The sequence below is a fragment of the Chlorocebus sabaeus genome, chromosome 23 (assembly GCF_047675955.1).
Source record: "Chlorocebus sabaeus isolate Y175 chromosome 23, mChlSab1.0.hap1, whole genome shotgun sequence".
NCBI lineage: Eukaryota > Metazoa > Chordata > Mammalia > Primates > Cercopithecidae > Chlorocebus > Chlorocebus sabaeus.
In genome coordinates this window covers 2,668,087-2,676,268 of record NC_132926.1, presented here as the reverse complement: position 1 = coordinate 2,676,268, position 8,182 = coordinate 2,668,087, and the positions used below count along the sequence as shown (strand labels likewise).

Below are 8,182 nucleotides of genomic sequence, written 5' to 3'. Positions count from 1 at the left end.
CATTAGAGGCAGATAAGATAAATATAAAAAGCAGGTGAACAGGAACCCTTAGATATGAAGATGGGCACATGGCCAAGGATCTCCAGACATTTGATCAAAAGACATCAAATGCAACATCAGAGAATTATAACCAGAAGAAATTAATGAAGAAAATAAAGAAGATGTGATAATACATATACTTTCTATCTTCTGAGAGGCTATTTCATCCCTTAAAAATTAATTATAAACAATAGAGACTGAAGATTAACTTCAAAAACTTGATAGATTGGATGAATGGCAAAATAAACTCAGCAAAGGGAAATTAGGGACGTGGGATATCACACCAAGGAATACTTTAGTCTAGTGTGAAAGGACAAAGAAATAGACAATGTGGTTAAAAGTCATTAGTCATGGAGAGTAGACCCAGACACTCCAATCTCATTATAAAAGGAGTCCCAATAGGAGAGAACAGATAAAATTGGAGTGAAGAAATACTCAAAGAAATAATGGGGGGAGAGGGGTCCCAGAGCTGAAGAAAGCCATCGGTTCTCGGGTTGATAGGCCCCATTCAATACCAAGCAAACCCAATGAAAAATAAAGCAGGGGCCAGGCACGGTGGCTCACACCTGTAATCCCAGCACTTTGGGAGGCCAAGGCGGGCAGATCACGAGGTCAGGAGATCGAGACCATCCTGGCTAACATGGTGAAACCCCATCTCTACTAAAAATACAAAAAATTAGCCAGGGTTGGTGGCAGGCCCCTGTAGTCCCAGTTACTCGGGAGGCTGAGGCAGGAGAATGGCTTGAACCCGGGAGGCGGAGGTTGCAGTGAGCCGAGATCGTGCCACTGCACTCCAGCCTGGGCCGCAGAGCTAGACTCCGCCTCAAAAAAAAAAAAGAAAGAAAGAAAGAAAAGAAAGAAAAGAAAGTGGGAGGCCAAGACAGTCACTTGAGGTCAGGAGTTCGAGACCAGCCTGGCCAACATGGCAAAACTCCTTCTCTACTAAAACTACAAAAATTAGCCTGGCATGGTCGCCTGTAATCCCAGCTACTCGGGAGGCTGAGGCAGGAGAATCACTTGAAGCCAGGAGGCGGAGGCTGCAGCGAGCAGAGATCGCCCCACTGCACTCTAGCTTGGACGACAAAGCAAGACTCTGTCTCAGGAAAAAAAAAAAAAAAAGTAAAGAGGAATTTTAGAAATCTAGGCACGTTGTAGCAAAATTTTGGAATACCAAGGAAAAAAGTTAAATCCTCATAGTTTTCTGACCGAGAGAATAGGTTATCACAATAGAATGAAAATCAGCTTGACACCAGACTTACCATCAGTCCTGAATGCTAAAAGATAGTAGGGCAATTTCTCGAACATTCCAAAGAAAAAACTATTTGTAACCTAGGATCCAAGACCCAGCCAATCTAGCCTTCAAGTGGGGGTGCAAAATAAAGACATTTTCATGCGTATAGGGGTTCATCCCACCTATAAACTCCCCCCAAAGAATCTAAGAAAATAAAAGGTATCAACTACAGTAAGTGCTGGAGGGAGAAATAAAGACCGAGTTGATGCACTAAACTGGTCTTAAAAATATGAAACTAAAGTCTCAAATGAGCTCAGTGTGGTAGGGAATTGGTCACAGGGGGGCAGGAGCAACAGCAAGAGAACAGCAAGTAAATTCACATTCCCAGTGCAGGCGTGACTGTCCCAAGGCAGGAGCAGAGCTTTCAGCAAATGATCCAGTCAGAACTGCCGCACTTCTGAAAATAACTTCATTTGCGATTTATAATCAGCTGGACGGATTCACTAAATAATTGGACTAGTAAGCCAGTTTTACTTTTTTTTTTTTTTTTTTTTTTGAGATGAAGTCTCGCTCTGTCGCCCAGGCTGGAGTGCAGTGGCGCAATCTCGGCTCACTGCAACCTCCACCTCCCAGGTTCACGCCATTCTCCTGCCTTAGCCTCCTGAGTAGCTGGGACTATAGGCACACAACACCATGCCCACCTAATTTTTGTATTTTTAGTAGAGACGGGGTTTCACTCTTTTAGCCGGGATAGTCTCCATCTCCTGACCTCGTGATCCGCCCACCCCAGCCTCCCAAAATGCTGGGATTACAGGCATGAGCCACTGCGCCCAGCCCAGTTTTGTATTTTTAAATTAATTAAAGTGTTTATACATTTTGTGTCCTTGAATCCACTCAAGGCCGGGGGAAGAGGGGAAACACATCTAAGAAATTCATTTAAATGACTACATATCCTTTTCAGCTCCCTTAAACTGCAATAAATCAGACCATGCTAGTTGGAGGGCCGCCTGGATGGGAGACAGATTATGTATGACCAGGATCTGTACAGTAAAAGCTGGCCCCAGACAGGTTCTCTTAAAGAGAGTACTGAGTTGCTGAAATATGAAAAACAAGAATTCCTAACTTATCAACATATTAAGTTAAACAGAAATCTCTCCTCATCCTTTCAATTCTGATGAAGCTCTGTCTGTCTCTTAACTTACACTGGCAGGAAACTGGTAACGTAGATTGAATGATCCACCCCAGTTTTTCACCCACACTCACACCCTCGCCATAGCCTCCCTTTCCCACCCCTTGACATTGGACTTGGCCAAAGGGATGCCAGCAGGCATGACACAGCAAAACTGGGAAGGTGCTTGTGGGGTTAGATGTGCCGTCTCTCAGGGCCCTGCCATCAACCCGAGATGAGCCTGCCCCTGCTGGTCCCAGGAAGAGGATGAGAGGCGTGTGAAGCAGGGCTGCCCAGCCAACTCACAAACGCATGAGTAAGAAATAAATGATTATTACTGTTTGCCACTGAGATGTGGGGATGGTTTGTTACACAGGATAACTGTGGCAATAGCTAACTGATGACACTCGGAGGGCAAGTGTCCCGGCAGCACACATGAGGAGGAATTCCTGAGCCTTTATATTCAAGTGGCTGCTCTCACGAGAGACAGAATTCGACTCTGGCTGGTGCGATGGCTCTCACCGGCAGTCCCAACACTTGGGAGGCCAAGAGCAGAGGATCACTTGAGCCCAGGAGTTTGAAAGCAGCCCAGGCAATGGATCAAGATCCCATCTCTACAACAACAACAACAACAACAACACAGTGTTTTAAACTAAAGGAGCCATGCAAAGGATGTAATACAGATTTATTAAATTCAAAACCAGGCTGGGCATGGTGGCTCGCACCTGTAATCCCAGCACTTTGGGAGGCAGAGGCGGGTGGATTACCTGAGATCAGAAGTTCAAGACCAGCCTGGTCAACATGGTGAAATCCCCTGTCTGCTAAAAATACAAAAATTAGTCAGGCATGGTGGTGCACACCTGTAATCCCAGTTACTTGGGAGGCTGAGGCGGGAGAAATGATTGAACCCAGGAGGTGGAGGTTGCAGTGAGCTGAGATCACACCACTGCACTCCAGGCTGGGCAACAAGAGCGAAACTTTGTAAAAAAAAAAAAAAAAAAAAAAAAACTCCAGAAAAACTACTTTTCTGGAATACAAATCAGAATAATGGCTGCTTGGGGATTAGGGGACTAGGGAAGTTGAGTAGACTGTAAAGGGATTGGGGGGAATTTTCTACAATGGTGGCAATGTTTTCTGCCTTGATTGGGGTGTTGGCTACAGACAGATATTTGTAAAACACCATTGAACTACATACTTAAGATCTGTATGTTTTACTAAACTATTCCTCAATTTTTCAATTAGCAATAACCGTGCCTTGGATAAACCTCATCAGCTACAATACTGCCACTGTGCAAAGCTATTCCTCAATTTTTAAAAACATAACTGTGTGGGGTGGATACCCAGACCAGGGTGAGGCTGAGGTGCAGACAGGCCTACCTGAGGAGCTGGGCAGCCCTCTAAGACTCCAAGACTCGGTGGGCTCTGGGCAGACAAAGCCTCCCTCTCGCAAAAGGTCTGGGAACCCTTTTCGGGGGCCTCAGAGTCTGGCCATGTCTCTAGGTTTTCTGACGTCCTAGACACACCATGAGAAAGAACTTTGACTGGGCTCTCGATCTGGTAGGTGACCTACGATATGGGGCTTATATCCAGGACCAAGAACCCAGGGCTTATACCCAGAGCCTAAAATGCAGGGCTTATACCCAGAGACTAGGACCCCGGGCTTATACCCAGAGCCTAAAATGCGGGGATTATACCCAGAGCCTAAAATGCGGGGATTATACCCAGAGCCTAGGACCCAAGGCTTATACCCAGAGACTTGGACCCCGGGCTTATACCCAGAGACTTGGACCCCGGGCTTATACCCAGAGCCTAGGACCCAAGTCTTATACCCAGAGACTAGGACCCCGGGCTTATACCCAGGGCCTAAGACCCAAGTCTTATACCCAGCGCCTAGGACACAGGGCTCATATTCAGAGCGTAGGACACAGAGCCTATATTCAGAACACACTAACCTGGAAATGGATGCTCTGAAACACAACTAGGAGAAAAAGTGGAAATGCCAGTCGTGATTGTCTCTTGTCCCCGTGCAATAGGATTCCAAGTACTTTTCTTTTCTCTTTTCTTGTTGGTTCCTTATACATTTAAAATAAATGAAAATGATTAACCTCAAATATATTTATGGACATGTGATTCCATATAGAAGAGTGATTGTTAAATATTTTTTCTCAGGATAGTTTCATACTCTGAAAATTTCCTGTGGACCCTAAGGAACTTTACGTGAATTGTATCTATCAATTTTACTGTAATAGAGATTAAATTTGAGGAGATTTTGAAATATTTACTTATTTTAAAATAGCAATGATTCCACAAGGTCTACATATTTCAAAACATCATGTTGTACACATTAAATAATTTCATTTTCAATAAAAAATAAGCTTTAAAAAGAATCCACATTGCGCAATTTTTTAAATTAAAAAACAACAAACCCATTGTTGTATGTTAACAATAAATACTTTTGTATGGGAAGCAACAATATCTTCTGAAAAAGTAGTGAGTTGCGTCGTTTTCTGCTGGCAAATCTCTAGGTAGACGTCTGAGCTGATTCTCAGATCTGTTTTTGCCTTCAATCTGTTGCAATGTCACACATCACGGCGTCTCTGGAAAATTCCACTGTATACTCACAGGAGAATGAGAATGAGAAAAGGCAAATCACATCTTACCATTATTATGAAAATAGTTTTGGCTACACTTCGAGAACTATTAATATAGAGTATAATCACAACTCTGTAAAAATAGGCAAATAAAATTTCTGAGTAAAAGTGTCATGGTGCCACCTCGTGTCATCTTTAATTATTGCAACGCCTGCTTACCAAACTTGCCTGTGCACATGCATTAGGTTGGTGCAAAAGTCATCACAGTTTTTGTCTGGGCGCGGTGGCTCACGCCTGTAATCCCAGCACTTTGGGAGGCCGAGGTGTGCAGATCACCTGAGGTCAGGAGTTCAAGACCAGCCTGGCCAACCAACATGGTGAAACCCCATCTCTACTAAAAATACAAAAATTAGCCGGGAATGGTGGCTTACGCCTGTAATCCCAGGACTTTGGAGGCCGAGGTGTGCAGATCACCTGAGGTCAGGAGTTCAAGACCAGCCTGGCCAACATGGTGAAACTCCATCTCTACTAAAAATACAAAAATTAGCTGGGAATGGTGGCAGGCGCCTGTAATCCCAACTACTGGGGAGACTGGGGCATGAGAATCACTTGACCCCCAGAGGCAGAGGTTGCAGTGAGCCGAGATCACACCATTGCACTCCAGCCTGGGCAACAGAGTGACACTCCATCTCAAAAAACAAAAAAGTAATCGCAGTTTTTGCTATTGAAAGTAATGGCAAAAACCGTGATTACTTTCGCACCAACCTAATAGTATATGGGGGGTGTGTGCACAATATGACTTGTGCATGCAGGTCGTGGACATGTGTGGAAATATGTGTATTAGTGATGTGTGTGCAAGTATGTGTGAGCATGGTGTGTGCATGTAGCATGGTGTAAATGTGCGTGCACACAGTGTCTACATACCTTGTATGTGCCTGTATCATGTGTGGTGTAGACATGCATGCATGCAGTGTGTGGCATATGTGTGTGTTCATGTGGGTCATGTGTGCATGTGATGAATTATGTGTACATATGATGCACGCGTGTTTGTTGGTGATGTGGGTCATATATGTGCACGTGGTACATGCATATCATGGGAATGTGTTGCATTGTGTAGTGTGGTAGGTGGTACACATGTATGTGTTCCACTCTGTGCTGTGTGCGTGCAGTGTGTGTTTCTGCAGTGCATGTGTGTGTGCCTGTGTTATGTGTGGCATGTGTTGTAGGTTTGTTTGTGTGGGGGGAGGTGGTGTGTGTTTAGGACTCACACATGGAAGAATGGAAGTAATATTTCACCCCTTCTGCACGCACGCCTGCTCTGTACTAATCCCTTAACGTTCAGAAAACATACTTTAAGCTGCCCAGAGAGTATCAGGCAGGCCTGGGTCCCAAGAGACTTCCATTCATTCCTCTCTGACTTCGTCCTATCAGCCTCCTGAGCTAGGCATTGCCTCCTTTTCACCGACTCTCAGAGGTGCAGTTGCTGGCTTCAGCTAACAAATAGGGGATCCAGGATTCAGATGTGGGTCTTCTGACCAGGGAGGAATTCAATCATCTTGCACTAATGTTATAAAAATTAGCATTAAATGTGAATGTAACATAACATGAAGGTTCTAAAAATCATTTATATGTTAAGATCAAACATGTGTAAAAGGCAAATAGACTTCTGAATAAAAATAATAGGACAGCACCAGCGGGGCACCCTCTCGGCTCCCTGACTGTTTCCATCGTGTGTGAGTGTGCACTCGGGCCATGTACACAGTTAGGAAGGCATTCACTAGAAATCACTGGGAACTGGCTTTATGCCAAGTGCTGTGCAAGGTGCTTTCGCATTCAAGTATAAACGTGGCAAACACAAATCATCGGCTCAAAAGTCACATGTGCAAAATGTAACTCATTGTTTTTCATAGCTCAGTTTCAATTTCTGATTCCAATTTCTGAAAATGTAATCCAGTCCCTCTCAGAAAATTTCAGCCCCCAGCCCCATGTATGGTCACTCAGACCCTGCAGGTAGATTTAGACCAACCTGTCCTTTCTTCCCTTTCCTCAGAGTGGTGCCCTGGCATCAGGGAGAACGATGCCTGGCCCCTGGCTCCCTAGCATTTGCCAGGGTAGCACATGATGGGCTGGCATCTGTGCCCACCAGCATCCACGGAAGTCCTCCACAGGGATGGACTGTGCCTCGAGCCCGGGGCCTGGAGTCTGGGAGGAAGGAGGAGGATGCTGATTCCAGAAAGACTTTGCCAAGCTCGCCTCCTGGTCCATTCCTCTCCTACTGGCTGGGAGGGGGAAGCACTGGTGGTGCATGCTTTTGTGACAGCTACATGTGCCCCTGGGGTTTACCAGTCCTCGCTCAAGAAACCCAGGGACACGCAGCTGCTCTCCCTCCCACCTCCTCTCCTCTAGCTCCTGGGTGCTGGGACCCTGCGGCCAGCAGGCTTCCCTTCTCAGATGGGCACTGCCTCACACGACCCAGCCTGGGGGCCCTCTCCTGGCCTGTGGACCTTATCTTCCAGCTCCCACCAATCTGCATTCTTCCCTACTCTGTTTTTCTATGTAGAAAAATGTTGAGGCAGAGTCCTTCAGGATGTATCTCCTGATAGCCAAAGAAAATCAAACACATCTTGATTTTCAAACTTGTATCTCCTCTACTGTGCACCCCTCAAATCCATTTGGAAGTTCAGTTGGTTGCTGCTTCTTTCTGGCTGTGAGGTCTCATAGTCCACCTTTCCCTGGGCCAGGATAGAGCATTGAAACAGCCCAGGGGACCACAGTGAAAGTAAGAGCAGTAACCGACACGCAGGGAGATTGCTGGGGCTCAGTCCCACCCCAGGCACACCCAGAGAGAGCCCTGAGAAACAGGCACGGGGGTTCTCCATGGGACAGCTCAGTGGCAAGGGCCTTGTCGGCCGGCTCACCTGCCATTGCTTTCTGTCTTCCCTGAGAGAAGGACTTGTCTCCCTGCCTCATGCAGGCTGCTGAGAGCCTAGATCCTGACCGGCTCAGTCTGCAGGGGGCCTCACCCCAAAAAGCCAGGCACCGAGAATAGAGGCCGGGTCTCAACAGAATCCGCTGGGGAGCTGGAGCATATGAGGTCCTGGGCTCCGCACCAGAGATTCGAGTCAGGAGGTCTGGGGCAGGGCCGAAGAATCT

General features: G+C 46.2%; 1 pseudogene; it reads right to left on the bottom strand.

Annotated features, from left to right (window-relative positions):
* Nucleotides 1-3,588: 3,588 nt before the first annotated feature.
* LOC119621981 (U4 spliceosomal RNA) lies at nt 3,589-3,737 on the bottom strand (annotated as a pseudogene).
* Between the last annotated feature and the right edge of the window lie 4,445 nt (nt 3,738-8,182).